Source organism: Lygodium microphyllum, chromosome 14 (genome assembly GCF_053477565.2).
Source record: "Lygodium microphyllum isolate KBCC chromosome 14, Lygodium_microphyllum_v1.1.10, whole genome shotgun sequence".
In the NCBI taxonomy this organism is placed as follows: Eukaryota; Viridiplantae; Streptophyta; class Polypodiopsida; order Schizaeales; family Lygodiaceae; genus Lygodium; species Lygodium microphyllum.
This window is the reverse complement of record NC_141148.1, coordinates 104191454-104202236: the sequence shown is the minus strand read 5'-3', so window position 1 is coordinate 104202236 and position 10783 is coordinate 104191454. Positions and strand designations below refer to the sequence as shown.

Below are 10783 nucleotides of genomic sequence, written 5' to 3'. Positions count from 1 at the left end.
CTCTCCCTACCTCTATCCATGTATTTTTATTTCTCCCTCTCCTCTCTACCTATTTGTTTCTCTACCCCCATCCCTTTCTCTTGGCTTCTCTCTCCTTCTCTCATTCTCTCTCTCTCTTCGCCCCTCCTTCTCCCTCCCTCCCTCCCTCTCTCTCCTTATTTCTCTCCCTCTCTCTCTCTCTCTCTCTATTTTTCTCTGCCCCTCCCCTCTCTTTCTTTCCCGCCCTCTGTAATGAAGGAGACCTAGGAGAGAGAAGGAGAGAAGGGAGAGACTGCAGAGAGGAGAGAGAAAGAGGAAGAAGATGAAAGAAGAAGAGAGAGAAAGACTAGCAAAAGAAGAAGATCAAGAAGAGGAGAGAGAAATGGCTGGTAGCCATGGAAGGACAGGGAAGAAGGTGAAAGGACAGATGTATATTCATCCAAGTGGTACCTATGCAGTGTGCCTTACACCTTTTATACTTAGGTCAACTTGACCTAAGTATTTCCCCTCCATTACAATCCATCCCCACTCAGAATGAAGTTTTTGTCCTCAAAAACAAATATCAGACTTATTGGTATAGCCAAGTAGTGGGCTGCAGAGTACTACTCTGTACAGCATTACAAGTGGCAAAAGATAGTTGGGGGGGGGGGGGGGGTTTCTTGGCATAGACCCAGTAAAAGATTGCCTAATATTCAAGAGTAGTACTAGTCTATGCAAAGGGTCAAGGTCAGCTTGTAGCCACCCAGATCAAAAGGAAAAGTGGTATCGCTGCCATGCATTGGATCAGCTTCCATAAGGTCAAAGTCAAGTCCAACTGGAAGCATGATCAGCATGGTGGTATTCGCTAGCTCTTCCATAAGCCTCTCAGGCATCACCATGCTCTGTATGACTGAAGCATATGAGGCTGAAGTCACCATTGCATGGACTATATCAGCCCATAAGTGCTAAATATTCATGGACCTTGCATTGTTAGTGATCTCCAAGCATTCAAACTACAGGTCTGTGGACTGAAGGGGCTCCTGCATGGGGTCATGATCATCCAAATCCACATGCTACCCATGATCTTCTTTCTTAAACTGAAGTTCTAGTTGTGGACCCATACCAAAATGGTCTTCGACAAGATCTTCTCCATCCTTTGCATCATAATACTCTAATACCAAGAGTATTTTGGCAGTCTTTGCCCTGCACGTGGCTTGATGATTACAAGATATTGGCTTAGCACATCGATAGCATAAGCCCGCAACATGCGATTCCCGTATCGTATGACTAGTAAGGTGTCTAATGCGTTTAGTCTTAGATAGCAATTTACACACTTGCTCATCACCATCGGTCAGCTTAGTAATAGTTCTGACATGCTGCTCATAGTCCTCTTGCTGCTCATGTACAACAGATGGCTGTCCATGCTCATGACCATAATGCTCATGCTGTCCATATGGATGGTCGTAGCAATGTGGCTGCTACTCATAATGATACTCATGCTGTCCATACTGCATGTGGTGATAATAGCCCTGCTGCGCATCACATGCATAACCGTCATAAGCATGCTGCCTTTGATCATTGATCCCACAGCATTGGTCATGCTGTCTATAATCTCTACGAGAATGCATGTCACAAAAATGTTCATGCTACTGCCCAAATACATCTATTTGCTGTTGCCTACTACCAACACTTTGGTCATATTGTTGCCCATAAACATGCTGCCCAAGATTGCATGATGATTGTTCAACATGACTACAATAGTGTCCTTGCATCCTAGGCAGACCATAAGTATGATGATTGGCAAGTACATGAGCATAGGTATCGGCATGATGTCAGTCATAATCACTTGCTTGCGACTCCTGCATTGCATCAAGGTCTCCACGAGGCAGCTGCCCATATGGTATGGCGTAAGAATCTCCATATGCATGATGCTGACCAATGTTGTATGAGCTACCATATACATGTCCATGATCATGACTTGCATAAGAACTGTGTTGCTGCATATAGGAGTTCTTATAAGTGTAATCATGCTATCCATAATGGCCATAATCATGCTACCCATGATAGCCATATTGCTGATCAAATCCATTGGAGTATGATCCACCCTCATGACAAGGTACATAGCCTAGGTGTTGCCCAAAGTCGTATTGTACAATACTTTGGCTATCAAAATTGTTGCCATCTGACTTTTGCATACCAGGCCCTTCCATCCGCCTAAAATCATTACCACGATCTGTGTTAACACTGAGGCCTTGTACTCTTCTAAATACATCATCAAGTTTAGGACCAGGAATCCCAGTCCCTTCCATTCTCCTCAGAGTATCATCTTCGGGTTGTGGCATACCAGGTCATATTATTCCGTGACCATCGATCCTCCTAAGAGCATTGACATTTTCAGGGTGAAGCACATCAGGGCCTTCACTTCTCTGCAAACATTTGCCATCCTCAGGGTGAAGCATAACAGCACCATCAATCATCCTTAAAGTGAGATCCCTTTCGGGATGCAGTATACCAGGGCCTTGGGGGCGTAGAATGTCCGCACCTTCAGGGTGCAGTAAACCGGGGCTTCCATTCTCTGTAAAACATTATTGCCCTGCAGGCATGGCAAAACTGGGCCATCCATCCCTCTAGGCATGTTTTGTCCATCAATATGCAACAATCTAGGTCTATCAGTATGCCTCTCAACCCCGATAGGCCTGGGGATGACCATGGGTTGTTCTGCACCTGGCAGCTATTGCTCTCTGTAATACATCCTTACTTCCATCATTGTCCTTAAGGAGGCTCACAAATCTGCTCTCAAATATGTCTATAAGCTGGTAATCAACTCAATTCATTCATAGACATTATAGCTATGAGAGGAAGGCACAATGTCTTCCAGTTTTCCATGCATTCCTGTAGGCTACATTCTGGGCTCATGCTGTATTAGCATGGATGATTTTTCAAGGATAGAGATGCAATCTACAACCCTGCAACGCCTTCAAATTTTATGTGTTTCTATGAACGAGGAGTGCCATGGGGAGACAATGTCTTCTTGATCTGGATTGCTGCCCAAGCAAGTGTATTCTTGTATGAGACAATTCAGGGGAAAGCACCTCCCACAGCATTGCAGTTCTGATGATGGTCCTGATGATGGGAGTGGAGGAAGCAATTCTTGCGCTTGACAGAATCAATGCTGCCTGTATGCACAAGGGAATCCTGGAAGGTTTTCTTTCATCACTTTCTACAGGAGCAATCGTCTCTGATCTTCTATCTGAACCCCACTGTCTGATCTACTATCCAATCCAACTGGGTGTTCTGACCTTCTCTCATTACCAGTCTCTGATCTCTTATCAGATACAACCTTTGAATTACCCAAGCCTTTGCCAACTGCACTTTCTAACCATCTGTCTGTTGGAACCTTGCTAGCTTCAGAATCTCTCTCTACTGGCCCTTCCATTTAATCTTCATTTGAATTCCAGACTTATTTGAGCTTGACAGATTCACATGTCGAATGCCAATTATCTTTTCAACTTCAAACTCACCACGCTCAATATCTGAATTATCACTCTCATCATTTGATGAACTGACTATAGAGAGTGAACACCGCCGCCTACGGGCCTTTTATCTTCAACATCCTCATCCTGGCAATACTTCTCACACAGCTATTTTCATTCCCTTAGCAAAGTGAGAAAGTCCTCAGCAGCTTCATTGCACACCTCTATCTCTGGATGGTTGTATTTCAAACTTTTGCATGCATACTCATTCAAATCAAGGGCCCATTTGTAACAAGCTTTACAGACATCAATGTTGCACCCATACACAACCCTATTGACATGCCACCACTTTTCTTCCAAGTTGATGGACCTAAAAACGGGCCGGCACTGGCTCATGCACTAGCCAGGCCTCGTCACTACGCACAAGACAACCCCTCGGCCTCGCGGCCAGGAGCGTCTATCAAAATATCTGCCTTCCTAAACATTGCGTTTGTAATACGTTGTAGTCCAACTGATCCTAACCCAATATTACTCCTCAGAGGGAGTCCCTTTCACATAGCCAAAAGGCTCGAATCACATACACATGGGGTTCCTCCTACGGCTGAATGCCGTCAACCCTCTGCGACTCTCCTACACTTTGGGGATTGGCCCCTCAGTGCGTCGCTCAACAAATAGACACATCGCACAAAAGTCGCTCAAGGTACCAAATAAGCGTGTCCAGGAGTGTACCATTTCTTCCTCGCTTGCTTTCCCCTTTGGGACCCGCGTCTATCTACAGCATGGGCACCTCACTTCCTCTCAACGTAGGTCATGTCCTAATAAACCAATTGCAATGCATGTCCAGGAGCTGGTCTCTGATACCTTTAAATTCTTTTCATGCTCTATGAATTTGGTGGATGACTAGTGCTCAAACATTTAGCAAAACAGTATCGTGCACAAGTGTAAAAACATTCTTTTAATGGTTTCCTTTCTCTAGCGTTCGTGTTTCGTTGCATGGGCCTAGCACCGAGGTGATCCTCGTGCTACTAGGCTCTTAATTTTAATTATTTTCCGTCCTAAATGCTATGCATAGAAATCATCAACTTTTCCATCATCTCACACGGAATTTAGACATATTTCAACTACCCTACCCTCCCCCGTTTAAATATTGCATCATTGCATACCTTTATACGGCATTTTGCCATTATTTTGTGTATAAAAACGGGAAAAATGCACTAAACCACGAAAGTAGGGCTGATCTGAAGCAAATCCTCATGCCCCAGCCTTGCTATGCATCCACTAACATTGCTCTTATTTATCATTATTTTTTCGAAGCCCGAAATGTATTTTTCCCTATTTTTAAAGGGTTTTTCCCTATTTTCTTGCTATTTTTCCCATTTCCCTTCATTTTTTAATTACTGAAAATTGAGATCAATTTAGGGGCTGTTGACCTTAGTTCCTTTCAGCAAAAATAAAATTTTAGTTGATGTGGATTAATTATTTCATCATTTTTCTCCCCAAAAAACCCCATTTTACTTTGTTTTTTAGCATTTTACGTGTTTCAGTTTACCGTTTTCCGCCATCTGACACATGTATTTCTGATTTTTGAGTGATAGACGGATAGAAAACAACTCAAACAATGATATACTCAAATCTCATTCCATATGAACACATTTTCATAAACCAAACTTGCATCCAAAGACCATATTCTTTATAAAAACTACTATTACCGTGATTTGCGGGTTTTTGTATTTAATTTGGTGCGTCCCACGACTGATTTCGAGCCATGAATTCCGCTTGGAATCAGCAATCTACAATGATTTGACACTGCCCTTCAATCTCATCAAGAATCGGCATCCATCCGGCCGTCCATTTCCATTCTATTCTTCTATGCACGAACGGGGTTCAAGAGGAGAGAGGAGGAGGAGAGAGAAAGACTGAAATTGCAGGTTTCGATCCGGGCCACCATATCTCGCACGAGGGGCAGCGATGCGGAGCGCGGAAGGAGAGCAACACCCTGTTGTGCTTGGATTCATAGCTTCCATTGAAGCTCTGATCTTGATTTTGGGGTGGGGGCACCGTTTTTTTTCGGCCTGATCCGTTCGCAGCACTTCCTTGTCCTCCACGAAAAAATTGGGGGTGGAGAAGCCAAAGGGCACCCCCCCACTAGTCATGCCTTTTCATTTCTCCAATTTGGCCACTCTCTTGGGTGTCCCAGCCGGTTTTTGGCTATCTTCCTCGTCCAAGCTCCGATTGACGTGCTGTAAAATTCTGGGCGTCCGTCTCGGCATCCCGGATAGGCGTGCAGCTCCCACATCCCGTCCCAACTGACAGAAAAATTACTAAAAATCTGGACGTGTCACTTGGGCGCCCATTGACTGCTTGACGCTTAAAATCGTCCTAGATCGAGCCGCCACCTTCGAGATCCGGTATTTTTCCCCGCATTTCCACATTTTTCTCCTATTTTTAGGCACATTTCGAGCCTAAAATCTAGCTTTCACAAGTTTAGAGACCTAATCGGAGATTCGAAATTCTACACCGAGAAGATCTTTCACCACTTCATACGTCACAAAAGCAAGTGCAAGTGAAGGGACCACCTTGACAGAATTAGGAAGCAAACCCTTGTATAATGCACCAAACCCCTCGTTCTTAACTGTCTGCTTGAATACATCTATCATGCTAGTGTATTGCACAGGAGCTTTCAACTGACCATCTGCTGTTATGACAGCTGAAGCATCTCTCCATCCTACCATTTGCATCCTTCTACGTACCACATCTAAAGGATATGCAATAGACTGTACCAGATGTAGCTCCACACCCAAGCTTTGTCAGCACGCTTAACTCTGAAATTTCTCCTGACAAGGCTTGATTCTTTTTCACAATGTAGTCCTTGAGAGACTCATAAATAGCAAAATTCAATCCCACATAAGGTATCACTCCAATAACTGATGGTAGCCAACCTTTTTACAAAGCCCTCGCCCCCTCTTCTTTTACAATAGTTGATGCAACATGGAACATTCCTCTATAGCGTGCAGGTGAATCCTCTGGATTGTCAGCCTGCCCCGCACCATGTCCATTGGATATGTAGCAGACATAGCAATTATACCCGCACATGCACCAGTTTCCAGTTGCAAAACTGGCGTGAATTCAGCATTGTCCTATCCGGTTTGTCTTCTGTATAGCCATAGAATTGCACTTGAAGCTTGCTCATAGCTATAGAACTTTACTGCAAAATTGGGTATAATTCGAGCACAATTTGTTCCATTGCCTTTGAAGGATCCAGCAATGCCTTCGTTTTGCCAAATGTATTTCAGCCCTCAACTGATTCTCTCATGGGACCACAGATTAATTGGCCATTAATTCCAGGGGGACTGGACAACTGCTAGTCAAGCATACCAAAATTACCTTCATTTTTCTCACCAATATTCACAATCTTTAGATCCGTCAATGAGATTGACATCCCATTTTTCTTGGTATCTAGCATATATGCATAGACATTCCCATAACAATCAAAAGGCCATTCCAAAGCTTTGTATGAATGTCAATGTGAACATTGATTCCCAACAGTTAGATGTCCTATATTTTCATGCCCTATGTTTATCTAGCAGATACCTTGTTTTGCTAGAAAGGATGTGTTGCCTTCATTTCTTTCAAAATCCTCCCAAGACATTTGTAGATGAGTCCTTATCCATGGATCACTTTCAAAATCATCTAGCCTTCAAGAGGGATCATCTTCATTGATACCCTTGGATGTATCTTTTGTGCTTCTTAATGCGACATTTTTTGGAGGTGCCTCCATATCTTCGTGGCTTGCTTCAAAACAGCAAATTTACAAAGAACGAAGGTATCCTGGCTAAGTAGAAACTTTTCGGAAGAGGATTTGGACAACACTATAGGGACGCATTGGAAATCTAGAGAGTGCGACCATAAGGGTGATATCTTGAGGTGCAGTGCATGCCCTCAATCCTTGGCTTTGGCTTACAGTATCCCTCGCCAAACTCTTGCTTTGGGCTTTGATTACAGGAGATACAAACTAAGATTGGGTATTTGGGTTCCCTTGGATTCCGATACAGATTGCACACCATATAAACTTGCAGTGCACGTTTTGCCGCATGAAGAAGTAAAGAAGGTGAATGTTACTTCCAATTGGAATCTGAAAGATGTGAGGGATACCTTGGAATTGCTAGACAATACATCCCCTAGATATAAGTTCAAAGTGAATGGCGTAACAATTGGTAAAAGAGCCGAACGCTCTTTCTCTTGTACGAGTTGTTTGTCTCCCACAATTGTGAGTTTTGAGCCTTGAGAATGAAACTTTTGCAGGAATTTATCTTAATAGACTGTCCTTAAGATATTTTTTAGTGGGAACTCATAAGCTATCATGAAGCAAGTTGCCTTTCAAATGTATATAAATAAAATGTACATTACATTCGATTTATAAGTGAAAATTTTCATTACACCATGAGGTACAAAATTTTCATATAAATGTACAAAGCCAAAATAATAAGGCTCGTGTATGCTTATGTTTGCTATTTTGATTCTTTATCTATTTCTTCAAAGATATTTTTTCTCACAGGGCCTTTCTTTGATTGTTGAAAGAATTTCACCTTTACAGGTAGTCTCTTTTCTTGGGGCTTAAGAGGGGATGGATCAAATTTCAGAGGAGAAAGCATTGGCATTCCTTTTTTTTTAGACTCTGCAGTAGTGGTCCCATTGCCTTTGCCCTTGCCCTTGCCCTTACCATTGCCATTGTCCTTACCCTTTCCCTTGCCCTTTCCTTTGCTTGTGCCCTTGGCCATTGAAGTTTTGGAAGGAAGAGGGGAGTCAGGATCATATGGTGTGATTGCCTTGTCCAGAATCAGCTCAATGCATCTCTCCCTTATCCACCAAACATATGAATCAGGATAGTCTCTACACGGTAAGAATAAATGTTATAAGTTAGTGAAAAGAAATCATGATAAGGGTTACACAAACATAAAATGAAATTAACTTACATTCACTTCTTCTATTTGTAACAACTTTGAATCCACTGTTCTGCAAATATTTGAGATAACTCTCCATCCACAAGAATGCGCATCGCTTTGCAATGGAACTTCTTATAGAAGAAACGTATAAGGCCTTTGAGGATCAACAAGATCCTCATATGTAGTATCCAAAAACGTAGAAACAAGTCTACTAGCACTGCAAAAGGAAGCTTTGTAAGTTCAAAATATTTTTTGTAAATAAAATCAAAGTAAGTAATTTTCTTTCAACATACATTCGTGCTTGACCATGAACACCGTTGAGAGAGTTCATAAAGATAATTTCTCTTGTAAGACAATTAATGTAGATGAGACTCCAATGCCCTCTACAAATTCATAAAAGAGGTGAGTAGAAGGGTGAAAGCAAATGAAAATAAATTTTCCTCTACAGAAAAAGAAAAATACATTTCTACATAAGGGAAAAAGATGTGGTAATTTGTCACACTATCGAAGCTACGAAAAAATGGTGAAATATTAGAACCAGATTTTGCAAATAGTTCCACAGAGAGAAGTGGATCAACAATATATATGGTTCTACGGATATCGAGAGTGATAGAGGAGACCAATGCCCTGCAGTCAATAGCAAAAGCTATTCAATACAAATTATATCGAAAATATACTTGAACCTATAAGACTTTACTTACGCAAAATATATATATATATATATATATATATATATATATATATATATATATATATATATATATATATATATATATATATATATATATATATATATATATAAGCCTTACCTTATGCAACAAAAAACAACGGAGTCAGATAGTTGGACATCCCTTTTTTCCAACATGGGCTTGTCCTCGGGAGATATACTAAGATATTCCTCCTCAGGTTCCGCAGAAACATTCACAAGTATCTGCCCATACACTTTGCCCATCCTCTCGCTGTTGACGGGAGCAAGTGATGCGGCTTTCCTCTTGTAAACTTCGTCTTCAGTTTCCAACACCTCCTGATTTTTTTCACTCAAGAAAGACTCCTGCTGGGTGGCACCCCTTGTAGAGTAAAGGTGAGTTGCATCCTCAACCTTAAGCTTTTTCTCTTTCCTAGACAATTTCGGGGAAATGTTAAGGATTTCAAGGGCTTTTTGATTCATTTGATTATGCATAGCGTATAGGCTGATCACCATTTAAATTTAAGAGAGATTAGTAGCACGAGGAAACTCGGTGCTAGTCTCTAGCAATGCCACAATTACAAGTAGCTTGGAAATCATTAAAGGATTATCTTTGCACCTCATGTTGCTGGTTTTTTATCATAAAATGTTTAAGCACAAGGTGTGTCATTCACAATTTCATTGTGAATATCACATGGTAACTCCTAGATGCATTGCAATTGGTTTCTGATATACATGGCCTACGTTGAGTTGTGAGGAAACCCAAGCTGTAGGCTAGACGATCAAATCTTTGGGGCAAGATTGGTAAGGGAACACAAAATATCTTGGAATGTTTGAAATACATAAGAGCGGAGTGTGTTCGTATGTGCTTCATGTTAGAGCAACGCATCTTGGGGCCAATCCCCTCGGTGTAGGAGAGTTATAGTGGGGCCACAACATTTAGCCGAAGGGGTGCCTCCCTTGTATTTGTATCACGTTGGTGTACTACACCAAGATGTGTGGGATCTCCCTCTGAGGAGGAAGGAAAGGCAATCATTGGACTACATTTCACTACAAATGCAATATCTACATTAGCAACTAGGAGAGTGTGTCCCTTGAGTGTCGGGCTGATTTTAGGTCCCGATAGGTAATGTGTTTACTGGAGCTACCTACAAGTGGCAGTTTTCAAATCTTGGTCGTATAAGGGGGTCGTATAAGGGACCTATTGGCCTTATTCTATAATCGAGAATGCCTTGAAGCAGTGGATGTTAAAATTGACTGATTACAATTTCAATAATGAGCATGATGACCAATCCAAGGAATCCCCATAACCCAAAAGATACTTTGTCCATTCTAAATGGTTTTGTGGGATTTTTAGTTAGGCGCGTGATCGATTACTTTATTCTTTGCCCAGAAAGTGATATGCTTGAGTTTGGGTCGTTATGGGGAAGTATCCATGGAGTAATCTTGAGTAATAATCCATGGGAGTAAGAGGAAAGATTAGGGAGTAAAAGTGAGGCTAGGAAGGCATACTCATTTATGATCTTCAATAATGTTAAGTTTTTAGATGAAAAGACTGTGATGCCATTGGTTGGAGTAATACATGCTGATGAGTGAGATATACATCTGATCCTAGGGCCTAATGCAGTTGGGTACCAAAGCACAATTTTGCAAATCCGTAAAGCATTGGATGATATCTATATATGTGGGAAGCCCCTGCCAGAGAGAAAGATTCTATTGGGACC

The 10783-nt window shown here is 41.8% G+C and overlaps 1 pseudogene; it reads right to left on the bottom strand.

Annotated features, from left to right (window-relative positions):
• Positions 1 to 5923: 5923 nt before the first annotated feature.
• On the bottom strand, positions 5924 to 6894 carry LOC148025926 (mitochondrial adenine nucleotide transporter ADNT1 pseudogene; annotated as a pseudogene).
• Between the last annotated feature and the right edge of the window lie 3889 nt (positions 6895 to 10783).